The following is a 13,176-nucleotide window of genomic DNA, read 5'->3' on the forward strand; positions in this document are numbered from 1 at the left end:
CTACAGTCAAAGAGTGGCAGAGCCAGGACCCACAGCCTGGATGTCTGGCTCCAGAACCCTGCTCCTAAAAACTGTATTCTGGCCAGGTGTAGTGGCTCAGGCCTGTAACCCCAGCACTTTGGGAGGCTAAGGCAGGTGGATCACTGCTGAGGTCTGGAGTTCAAGACAAGCCTGGCCAACATGGTGAAACCCCATCTCTACTAAAAATACAAAATTAGCCAGGCATGATGGTGGATGCCTGTAATCACAGCTACTCAGGAGGCCGAGGCAGGAGAATTGCTTGAACCTGGGTAGCAAAGGTTGCAGTGAGCCAAGATCGTGCTAGTGCACTCCAGCATGGGCAACAGAGTGAGACTCTATCTCAGAATTTAAAACAAACAAACAAACAAACAAACAAAAAAAAAACTGCATTCTACTTCCTTACAGCCACTCTAGCCAAAAGCTGTGGTTACATTTCTGAAAAGTGTAAGATCTAGAGAAGACTCTCTGGGAAGTCCAATGTCTTCCATGACATTTCTGCAAATTCCCTGGAAAACTGGGGTGGGGAGGAGGCATCAGGGATTTATAAGGTCATGGCCCCTGTGGCTCTGCGCTGCTATTTTACCGGCTTAGTCAATGAAGTAAGTGGACTTAGTTCCATGGTCTGTGGCTCCATGCTGTACTTGCAACACCACTCTACCTCACACTCATTCAGATGAATTCAGTCCACCTGGGTTTTCCCAAATACCCCATTCATGCAAAACTATTCTGTGCTACAGGCTTCAATCGAGATTAGTGGATGGATGGAGATTTGCTATTAATCAAGTAAACAGCTTCACATTCCACACTGAGCCACCTTGTTTTTAAAGCCCCGTGCCCATCTTCCACTGTGGTTTGTCTCCCCAGCAGCAGCATGTGTAACACGATGCAGCCATGTTCAGGAAAGTCTCCAGGCCCTGCTCCTCAAGGTGCTACCTGTCCTCTTGCGTATCCAGGTGATTTCTCATGGGTGTCAGGATGCCATGGCCACTTCCTGGTCACTCCCAAGTTTTCTCTGTCTCCAGGACCTGGAAGTTCTCTTCTCCCTTTCCCCTGCTCCTCTCCTTAAAGCATTGAGACAGATTTTCCCTTTCATCTTTTCCCTTAAGGGTCTAGGTCCTTCTTGGGAGGACCCAGTCTCCTTAACCATGGAGGTAGCCATTGTTTTTGGCTGTCCAGGAATGTGAAACCTAGCACTGTCCAACCAGAGACCCCATCCCTTGGCACAGTGTGTCAGCCTCGTTGTCTAGGGTAATACCTGAGGTTTGTTGTCTCACAGCCAAGAAAATTAAAGATGCAGGCACACAAAGAGTCAGGTTAAGAGTGGAAGTTTTAACAGGTGAAAGAGAAGAGCTCTCTCTGAAGAGAGAAGTCTCAGAGAAATAAGTTGCTGGTTCCATGGGAGTTTTATAGATGAGCTTGAGGAGGTAGTGTCTTATGTACATAGGGTGGGAATCAGTTGGACCAGATGTGCCTTTTGCATAGGCCACAAAAAACTGGTTAGGACTTAGTTGTGCCATTTGCATAGGGTGGGAATTTCTGACCACCCTCACCCTAGTCTTTTATTATGCAGGCAGGTCCTCTGTATACGTGGTAACAATAAAAGTGAAGATGGAACCTCCATGTTGGGCATGGCTGGCTCCCAGGTGGCCCTTTTCTATTGGCACAACATTCCCCTGTGCAAGCTTCTAGCCTCCTTATTTATGCTTGCAGCTCGATTTTGCAGGCTCTCTTTGTTAAAAAAAAAAAAAAATTTCTTGGGCTGCTTTTTGTTTAAAGGAAAGCTCTACCAAGGACTCTCTAACCCTCACTATGTGTCTAAATAATTTCTTTCTACCTCCTATATCAATAGGACTGGTCAGGGATAGGACAAACATTTAACCCAAGCTGGGCCAATCACAGTCTGTCCTTGGAAATTTATTTTTGTGGGGGAAGGAAGGTTCAATTTTCAGAGGATTCCATCATTGTTCTATGTGGACGAAGTCCTGGGTACAGTCACACCTGAGGCTCCTGATTCTTCCCCACCATTTGCCATATGTGAGGCAATAAAATTTCTTCTTTATCCAATGGTTGATTTTTATGTGTACTTTTTTAACATAAAATTTACCATCTTGACCATTTTTAAATACACAGTTCAGTGGCATGAAGTACTTTCACATCGCTGTGCCACCATCCCTCCCATCTGTCCACACAGTTATTCATCTTGCAAAGCTAACACTCCATGCCCATTAAACAATAACTCCCCATTCTCTCGTCTCCTAGTTCCTGGCAACACCATTGTACTCTGTATTCTGGAATTGACTACTCTAGGTACCTCACTTAAGTGGAATCATACCGTATTTGTCCTTCTGTGACTGGCTGATTTCACTTAGCATAATGTTCTCACTCTTCAGCCATGTTGCAGTGTATGTCAGAATTTCCTTCCTTTTTTTTTTTTTGAGACATAATTTTGCTCTTGTTGCCCAGACTGGAGTGCAATGAGCGATCTCAGCTCACTGCAACCTCTGCCTCCTGGGTTCAAGCGATTCTCCTGCCTCAGCCTCCTGAGTAGCTGGGATTACAGGCATGTGCACCATGCCCAGATAATTTTGTAGTTTTAGTAGAGACGGGCTTTTGCCATGTTGGTCAGGCTGGTCTTGAACTCCTAACCTCAGGTGACCCAGCCGCCTAATCTTCCCAAAGTACTGGGATTACAGGTGAGAGTCACCCTGCCCAGCCAATTTCCTTCCTTTTTAAGCCTAAATGATATTCCCATGTATGAATATATCCTTTTGTTTATCTATTCATCCATTGATGGACACTTGGGTTGTTTTCACTTTTTGTCTACTGTGAATAATGCTGCTATGAGATTGAGTGTACAAAAGTGAGTGATTTTTGTGTCATGTGTGATGAAAAGGATCCACAATAATCTCAGATCTTATAGCTGGTAAGCCGAGGTTTCAGAATTGAAATCCAGATTCACCAGACTCCAGAGTCCTGGCTCTGACCGACAAGAGCCCTTGGTTTCTGAACTTGAACCGTTCCCACACCCCATCAGGAATTTTGTTCTACCTGCCTTTTTTTTTTTGAGACAGGTTCCCATTCTGTTGTCCAGGTTTGAGTGCAACTCACTGCAGTCTCACACTCCTGAACTCAAGCAGTTCTCCTATCTCAGCCTCCTCAGTACCTGGGACTACAGGCACGTGCCACCACGCCTGGCTAATTTTTGTATTTTTGTGTAGAGACAGGGTCTCCCTATGCTGCCCAGTCTAGTCCTTAACTTCTGGGCTCAAGCGATCTGCCCATCTCCACCTCCCAAAGTGCTAGGATTACAGGTGTGAACTACTACACCCAGCCTTGTTACAACTGTTTACCACCTGTATTCTTCCTTAATGTTTATTTAAATTTACCTTTCTTTTTTTGCTTAAATAAATATATGTGTTAGTCCTACTCTCACACTACTATAAAGAACTATCTGAGATTGTGTAATTTATAAAGAAAAGAGGTTTCATTGACTTATGGTTCCACAGGCTATGCAGGAGGCATGGCTGGGGAGGCCTTAGGAAATTTACAATCATGGCAGAAGGGCAACGGTGAAGCAAGCATGTCTTCACATCATGGCAGGAGAGAAACAGAGTGAAGGGGGAGGTGCTACACAGTTTCAAACAACTGGATCATGAGAACCCACTATCACAAGAACAGCAAGAGGGAACTCTGCCTTATGATCCAGTCACCTCTCACCAGGTCCCTCCTCCAACACTGAGGAATACAATTCAACATGAGATTTGGGTGAAGACACAAATCTAAACCCTATCATGCTGTCCCGGCCCCTCCCAAATCATGTCCTTTCCACGTTTCAAAACACAAACATGCCTTCTCAACAGTCCCTCAAAGCCTTAACTTATTCCAGCATTAACTCAAAAGTCCTAAGTCTCACCTGAGACTAAGCAAGTCCCTTCCACTTATGAGCCTGGAAAATCAAAAACAAGTTAGTTACTTTCAAGATACAATGGAGGTACAGGCAGTGGGTAAATGCTTCTGTTCCAAATGGGAGAAATTGGCCAAAACAAAGAGGCTACAGGCCTCCATGCAAGTCTGAAATCCAGAAGGGCAGTCATTAAATCTTAAAGCTCCAAAATAATCTCCTTTGACTCCGTGTCTGACGTCCAGACTACACTGATACAAGAGGTGGGCTCCCAAAGCAATGGGTAGATCCACCCTTGGGGCTCTGCAAGGTACAGCCCACTTGGCTGCTTTCACAGGCTGGTGTTGATTGCCTGCAGCTTTTCCAGGTGCATGGTATAAGCTGTCAGTGGATCTACCATTCTGGGGTCTGGAAGATGGTGGCCCTCGTTTCACAACTCCACTAGGCAGTGCCCCAGTAAGGACTCTGTGTGGGGGCTCCAACCCCACATTTCTACTCTGCACTGCCCTAATAGAGGTTATCCATGAGGGCTCTGCCCCTGCAGCAGACTTCTCGGACGTCCAGGAGTTTCCATACATCCTTTTAAATCTAAGCAGAGACTCCCAAGCCTCAATTCTTGCCCTCTGTGCATCCACAGGGCCAATACCATGTGGAAGCCCACTAAGGGTTCCTATGGCTTGTACCCACTGGAGCAGCAGCCCAAGATATATCTGGGGCCCTTAATCATGGCCGGAGCTGGAGCGGCTGGAACACAGGGTGCCATGTCCTGAGGATGCACAGGGCAGTGGGGCCGTTGGCCTAGCCCATGAAACCATTTTCCCTCCTAGGCTTCCAGGCCTGTGACAGGAGGGGCAGCCATGAAGTCCTCTCAAACTTCTTTGAGACATCTTCGCCATTGTCTTGGCTATTAACATTCAGCTCCTCTACTTATGCAAATTTCTGCAGCCTGCTTGAATTTCTCCTAAGAAAATGAGTCTTTCTACCACATGGCCAGGCTGCAAATTTTCCAAACTGCTATGCTCTGCTTTCCTTTTAAATATAAGTTCCAATTTCAGATCATATCTTGGCAAATGTGTATGAGTTTATGCTGTTAGAAGGAGCCAGGACACATCTGGAACACTGCTGTTTAGGAATTTCTTCCACCAGATACCCTAAATCATTTCTCTCAAGTTCAAAGTTCCACAGATTTCTAGAGCAGGGGCACATCGCTGCCCATCTCTTTGCTAAAGCATAGCAAGAGTGACCTTCACTACAGGTCCCAACAAATTTCTCATCTCCATATGAGACCTCCTCAGTCTGGAATTCACTGTCCGTTTCACTACCAGCATTGTGGTCACAACATTCACGCCTCTAGGACATTCCAAACATTTCTACATCTTCCAGTCTTCTTCTGACCCCTTCAAACTGTTCCAACCTCTTCCTGTTACCCAGTTCCAAAGTTTTCAAATATCTTTATAGCAATGCCTCATTTCTCTGGTACCAATTTTTTGTATTAGTCTGTTCTCACATTGCTATAAAGAACTACCTGAGACTGGGTAATTTATAAAGAAAAGAGGTTTAATTGGCTCCCAGTTCCACAGGCTGTACAGGAAGTTTATGGTATTGGGGGATTTTGGTTCCTTAAATGATCATCTAGTCATACTGTGGGTACTGTGTCATCATTAAAAATGAAGACGTAGTTCAACATAGTTCAGGATGGAAAGGTGTTCTTGGTACCTCGCTGTGGGGGTGGTAAGAGGGGGATGATGTGTATGTGTACAGTATTAATAATATCCACCTGGCATGTGTGTATGTGTACAGACACACACAGTCTTGCACATGCACATACCTGGAATGGATAACCAAATTATTAACAGTGGTTGTTGCTAGGTAGAATTATAGATTTTTTCTTTTCAGGTTGCAAAATTTTTCAATAATGAGCATATATTTCTTGCATTTTTTTTTTTTTTTGAGACAGAGTTTCAGAGTTTCTGGTGCCAAGGCTGGAGTGCAGTGGTGTGATCTTGGCTCACTGCAACCTCCACCTCCCGGGTTCTAGCAATTCTCCTGCCTCAGCCTCATGAGTAGCTAGAACTACAGGCACGCACCACTACCCCCAGCTAATTTTTTGTATTTTTTAGTAGAGATGGGGTTTCACCATGTTTCCCAGGCTGGTCTCGAACTTCTGAGCTCAGGCAATCCACCCACCTCAGCCTCCCAACATGCTAGGATTACAGGCATGAACCACTGGACCCAGCCTCTTGCATAACTTTTTAAAGGAGAAGATTTATGGTGTGGGCCCCAGAGATTTCAAATCCATGGCAGCTGGGTCCCTGGCACTGTCCCAGCTACATACACTTCCACCCCCTCTTGTCCTTTGCCCTCTCCCCTAGACCTCTACCTTCCCCCAAGCCTTCAGTCTCCTGAAGCCAGCTAGGGAGCAGGGGCTCCTTGGAAGAACCCACAGAGTTCCAGGTTAGATGGCCCAGGCTCTGTGCCTTCCTCTCTTCTCCTGCTTGCTGTATCATTTCAGGTGGAGGGCCTGGAATGTTCACCAGGAGGGTAAACCAAGAAAGGGCCCAGAGGCCAGTCTATTTCCAAGGAACACGAAGAAGCTCCAATTGCCACTATTCTCCTCTGGAGGAATGGGAAGGTAAGTCTCCTGCTGCTCTCCCTGAATACTCATCATCCCCCCAATCCCTTCCCCACCAGGAGCTTTCAGGCCTTACTAGCCCAAATGAAGTCACAGGCTGGAACCTCAATGAGGCCATCTGGACACAGAGGACAGCCATGGTGAGGACTTCCCAGGCTCCTTGGACAAGAGAGTAAGGGTGACTCTATGTAGCACTGTCCCTCCTGCCCCCAAGGGCAAGGAGATGCTGGAACTTCAGGGGGCTTCCTCCAAAATGACAGGTGTGCTGGCCCCTGGCCACGGGTTGAGGAAGCTTGGCAGACCATGGCAAGGGCTCTGGAAGCCAGTCGGGGCTAATAGGCTAGACTCCAGGCACCTGGCTGTCACTGCAGCAGAGCTCTGCCAAGCGTGGGGCAGGTGTGGATACAGCCTTGAAGTCACAGTGACCTGGAGAATCCTCTCCAGGGAATAGATAGGCAGTGTGGCACTCTGGCACCTGCACCCACTGGACTCCAAACAGAAACCGTTTAGGGCAGGAAGGGGTAAGACCATTCTTATATGGCCTTTCCCACTGGGCTCCTACAGGAAGAGAGGGATGTTTCTGAGGCTGTGATGGAAAGAGGGTCCTTGGCACTGACCCTACAGTTGCTACTATTATTAATAGTACTCATGACAATGACAATCAAAATGAAATGACCACTCCTCAAGCACTTGCTGTGTGCCAAGATTTGGGCATGATCTTACTTAATCCTCACCACCCTTCGACATGGGTACGGTAATTGCCTCTGGGAAGTTAGTTGCTGGACACCCCAATAACGTGGGGTGTGACCAACTCAATATACCTCTGGAGGCTATATGAGTAGACATCAAACTGTCTTCATGAAAGCAGGATGTCTGCAAACTGACAAACTGTGTCTGCCGCCAGAAGGATGTTGAGGGCAGTCACGCTCAGATCCTGTGCTCCTTGAGGCTAACTGTGCTCCTCGAGGTTATCTACCTGAATATCTGGAACCTGTTCAATAAGAGAAGTACCTGTGATAAATCAAGTAGCTGATTGACAATCATCCCCTCCTCCCATTCATTTACTTAATAAATAGGAAGGGCTGTAAAAGCTCCCGGCCTTTTGCTCACTAGAAGCAAAGAGCCCTCTGACCCCTTCTTTCAAACAGAATCTTTTGTCTTTGTCTTCAATTCCACATTTGTCCTCCTTCCTTCATGAGTTAACTCCAGCAGTTAGTCACTGGCCCAAGGCCACACAGCGTTTAGGTGGCACAGCCAAGAATCAGGTCCCAGGTCTGTCATACACTAATATTTGTCTATTCAACACATGGTTTTAAGTTTCTCCCTATGCCAGGCACTTGCTGTGCTTTCTGTTCTCAAGGGGTTCTTTGCCCCCTTTCCGCTGAGCCAGGTGGACACTGTCTACAGAGGAAGATGGCAGTCCCCAGACCCTGGATCTGAAGCAGGCCAGGTCAGTCTTTCCCAGGTGAAGCTCCAGTCTGAGATAGCCATGGAGGTGAGGATCTGGGATGCCCTCCCACCCACTACGCTGCCCCCATGACTGACAGGAGATGTGTTGCCACTCTTGGCAGAGATAGTGAGGAAAAAGACCCTTAATTGCTTTCAGCCTTCTACATTGCATCTCAAAAGGCGATGTCAGAAGTCAGCCACAGAAGGGACTGGTTGGCACCGCCAGCCCGGTTAAGGATAAGGCCCCTACTGCTAACCACAGTCCCATCTACAGATCACGGATATGGTATGGAGGAATCTCTCTGAAGGCATTGTTTTTACTTCAACAGGATCAAACCCCCATCCCATACCTACTTCATGGGTCAAGACCCTTTCACATGTAATTTCTAGAGTTGTAAGTCTTTAAAAGGGCAGAGACTTGCTGTGTTAGGTGAGCTCAGCTGTTATGCAACTATGCGGCCCTACTCTGGGCTGAATAGATCACTCCTTCCTTCCAAGTTCAGTGTTCAAGAGGTTTGTCGTGTGGCTTTTCCTGCTTTATTTGGTTCCCTGACCAGGAAGTGAGGTTTGGTTGGCAGCCGGCTGGCACAGCCTTTCAGGTGTGCCCTTGCCCTGCAGAGCACCCCTGTGGCGCACTCCCGCCTGCTTGAGCGACACAATTCCTGAGAGCATGCCCAGGCAGGTATTGGCCCTGGTGGAAAGCCTCGCCAGAGCAGAGCAGGAAAGCCCCTGCCTTGTGGATCCACCCAGTGGCTGAACCCGAGAAGGAACGGGTACTTGAAGTGTCTGGACAACAGAAACACAGTAGGATCGATCCTGGGAAACTTGCCCACCTCCTTTAGGTGGCAGCATGGCCTGATCGCCCACGTGTGCCGGATTTGGCACTCTTGAACTTGGCTCACTCTCTCTCTTTCTGCAACTAACCTTGGAAGTTTTGCTTGTGATTTAGATTTGAGTGGAGAGAGGTGTGCGATTGTGTGAGTGATTGGAGGAGTCCAGTTGGACTCATCAGCCATGAAATGTGGGGGCTGCAGGTCCGTTAGAGGGGACCCCAAGCTCTGAGCAAATAGTGGGGCCAGCTGTGATTAGAGGCAATCTATATACAGCTGGACGGAGGTGCCCTCACAATCTAGGTGTTGTGAAGGGATTAACAAATGCTCCAATGCCAAGTGGCATCTGAAACACACCCCGAGAGGGAGATGATCCTACTGGCCTGAAGCAAAAGTGAGAGAGGGTGTGTTGCGCCGTGGGGGGCAGGAACAACTGAGGGTGGAGTAAAACCCTCTTAACTCTCTATGAGGATGCTTTTCTGCGCAAAACATAGGTCATACTTATAGCAAGCCTAGCCCTCTAGGGACTATGCTGAAAATTTTCAAGAAGGGATTTAGTGGGGATTATGGAGTAACTATGACACCAGGGAAGCTAAGGACCTTATGTGAAGTAGACTGCCCAGCATTTGGGGTGGAATGGCCCTCAGAGGGGAGCCTAGACAGGTCTCTTGTCTCCAAAGTATGGCATGAGGTTACCTGTGGCAAGCCAGGACACCCTGATCAATTCCCATACAGAGATTCATGGCTGCAGCTTGTTCTAAACCCCCCACAGTGGCTGAGACGACAGGCAGCAACCATACTAATGGCAAAAGGACAGGCAGCTAGGGAAAAACCCTGCTCCACCCACTGAGGGCCACTGACTCCTAAGGTCCTCGCAAATTTAGTGGCAGAAGAGTTTTTACCAATAATAGCCCCTCCTCCTGGTCTGGAGGAAGAATTCCTTGCCCCTGAGCCTGAAACCTCAGCACCTCCACCAGAATCATACCCCTAAACCACCCAGAGTAGACAAGAGAGAATGTAGAGAGACCCCCTCCCATGGTCGCCTGCTTCTGAGGAGGAACTCCAGCCCCACCTCTAGCAGCCCACCTGTGACCCAGGGCAGGGGTGCAGATGCCTTTAAGAGAGCAGAAGTATACGGGAGTGGATGAGGATGGCCACATGGTGGAAAGGTGTGTTTTCACATACCTGCCATTCACTCAGCTGATCTTATCAACTGGGAAAGTAACACCTGTCTTATACCGAGAGCCACAGCTCTCATTGACCTACTGCAAACTATTATTCAGACTCATAATCCCACTTGGGCTGATTGCCACCAGCTGCTTCTGTATCTTTTTAACATGGATGAAAGCCGGAGAGTACTCCAAGCCACCTCCAGATGGTTAAAGCAGCATGTTCCTGCAGATTACCAGAACCCCCGAGTATGTCAGGGTCCAGTTACGGGAGACTGACCCCCAGTGGGATCCGAACACCCCAGAGGGCATGCAGAGGTTAATCCAGTACAGAGAGGCCTTACTGGAAGGATTGAAAATGGGAACCCAGAAGGCTACAAACATCAATAAAGTCTCTGAGGTCATTCAAGGGAAAGACGAACGCCCTGCACAGCTCTATGAGAGGCTGTGTGAAGCCTGTCGCATGTGTACTCCTTCAATCCTGAGAGCCCCAAAAACCAACGCATGGTAAATACGGCATTAGTCAGTCAATGTGCAGAAGACATTCAGAGAAAATTGCAGAAACGGGCAGATTTCCGGACATGAGTACTTCGTTACTGAAAATAGCTAATCAGCTGTTTGTGAACAGAGACGCGGTAAGCCATAGAGAAAGTTGTAGAGAAAACGAGGGTCATGCTCAATGAAATGCTGACTTGATAGCTGCCGCTATTAGAGGAGCACCCCTAGAAGGCTGGGGGGGTTCCTGGAAAGCTACCAGTCTAATTGCCCATGCCTGTAGCATGACCAGTGTGCTCACTGTAGGGAAGTGGGATACTAGGAGGACAAGTGCCCCCAGTTGACAGGAAAACAGGGCAATCTTCAGCACGAGGCTTCAGACAAAAATGAAGGGGCTCTGTTCAATCTAACGGAAGGGCCACTGGACTGAAGGGGGCCAGGCTCATTTGCCCCAAAGAGCCCATGGTCAGGATGACAGTCCTGTAACCCCTATCAAAGGAAAACAACCAATATTGTCGGAGCTCCTGGGGTGTCAGAGAAACAGTCTTTCTGTTTGCCTCAGACCTGTTCGGTGGGAGGCCACAGGTTATACATCAGTTCTTGTACATGCCAGACTGCCCCTACCCCTCTTGGGGAGAGATGTGCTAAGCAAACTAAGAGCCACTCCTATCACCTTCACTGAAACTGCCTCAGGCAGGGGTTATCATGGTTCTCACAGTCCCTTAGAAGGAGGGGTGGAGGCTCTTCCTGACTGAACCAGGGACTGAAGACTACAGGCCAGCGCAGGACGTGCATTTGGTTAATCAGACTACAGTGACTTTGCACCCTCTTGCACCTAACTTGTGCACGCTGTTGGGATTATCACCAGTGAAGGATAGTTGGTTCACCTGCTCGGACTTAAAGAATGCTTTAATCAGGCTGGCCCTGGAGAGTCAGAAACAATTTGTGTTTCAATGGGAGAATCCAGAAACAGCTGTGACCACCCAGTACACCTGGACCCGGCTTCCCCAGGGGTTCAAGAACTCTCCCGCCATCAAGGCTAGCCCATGACCTCCAGAAGTTTTCTGCTAAGGACTTAGGCTGCATGCTGCTCCACTATGCTGGTGACCTTTTATTGGGACACCCCATAGCAGTCGGGTGTGCTAAAGGAACAGATGCCTTACTTCAGCACCTGGAGGACTGTGGGTATAAAGTGTCTAAAAAAAAAACAGCCCAGATTTGCTGACAGCAAGTGCGATATCTGGGGTTCGCCATCCAGCAGGGAGAGTGCAGCAGCCTGGGAGCAGAGAGGAAGTAAGTCATTTGCAACCTGCCAGAACCTGAGACTAGAAGGCGGGTGAGAGAGTTCCTGGGAGCCGTGGGCTTCTGTAGATTGTGGATTCCAAACTTTGCAGTACTGGCCAAACCCCCATACAAAGTGACAAAGTGGGGAGACAAGGAACCCTTTAAATAGGGATCTCAGCAGCAGCAGGCCTATCAGAAACTAAAAGCGAAACTTTTGTCAGCCCCGGCTTTGAGGTTACCCGATTTAACAAAGCCTTTCACGCTGTAGATATCAAAAAGAAAAAAAAAAAATGGCAGTTGGAGTTCTAACACAAACAGTGGGACCTTGGCCCAGGCCTGTAACTTATTTCTCCAAGCAGCTAAATGGAGTTTCCAAGGGATGGCCCCTATTTAAGGGCCCTGGTAACAACTGCTCTTCTAGCACAAGAAGCTAACAAGCTACCTCTGGGGCAAAATTCAAATATCAAAGCACCCCACACAGTAGAAACTCTAATGAATACCAAAGGACATCATTGGTTAACAAATGCTAGGTTAACCAAATACCAGAGCCTGCTCTGTAAAAATCCCAGCATCACCATTGAGGTCTGCAACACCTTAAACCCGGCCACCTTGCCCTTGGTGTCAGAAGACCCGGTTAAACACATCTGTGTTGAAGTATTGGACTCAGTTTATTCCAGCAGGCCCGATCTTTGGGATCAACCATTGATGGCAGTAGACTGGGAGTTGTGTGTGGATAAAGGCAGTTTTGTTAATGCACGAGGAGGAAGGTGCGGAGGCTCTGCAGTAGTAACTCTGGACACTGTAATTGGGACCGTGCCACTGCCTCAGGGTACTTTGGCTCAGAAGGCTGAACTTATTGCTCTGACCCGGCTCCTAGGACTGAGTGAAGATAAGACTGTGAACTTCTAAACTAATTCCCAGTATGCCTTTTTCACTCCTCAAGTACATGGGATGCTGTACAGAGAAGGACTGTTAAATTCGGGAGGAAAAGGACTTTCTCCAAGCAGAAGATGGAGCAGATAAACAGCTTAGGGAAAATGTGCCAGGAAACAGAAGTAAAGTGGGTGCAGGCACTTCCCTTGGTGTTATTCAACATTAGATGTACTCCCGATATTCCCCCTATGAGGTCTTATATCATAGGCCCCGTCCCATACTGCAGGCACTCCTGAGAACTCCTTGGGAGTGGGGAAAATTAAGCTAGAAAAACATCTACAAGCTCTAGGAAAAATCACTCAGGAAATTTCAATCTGGGTAAATGAAAGATGCCCTGTAAGCTTATTCTCCCCAGTTCACCCTTTCTTACCAGGTAATCATGTGTGGATAAAGGACTGGAATCCTGACCTTTACCACAGGTCAGACTGTGATCCTGACCACCCCCACAGCCGTAAAGAGGGA

The sequence above is a fragment of the Callithrix jacchus genome, chromosome 12, assembly GCF_049354715.1.
Source record: "Callithrix jacchus isolate 240 chromosome 12, calJac240_pri, whole genome shotgun sequence".
In the NCBI taxonomy this organism is placed as follows: domain Eukaryota; kingdom Metazoa; phylum Chordata; class Mammalia; order Primates; family Cebidae; genus Callithrix; species Callithrix jacchus.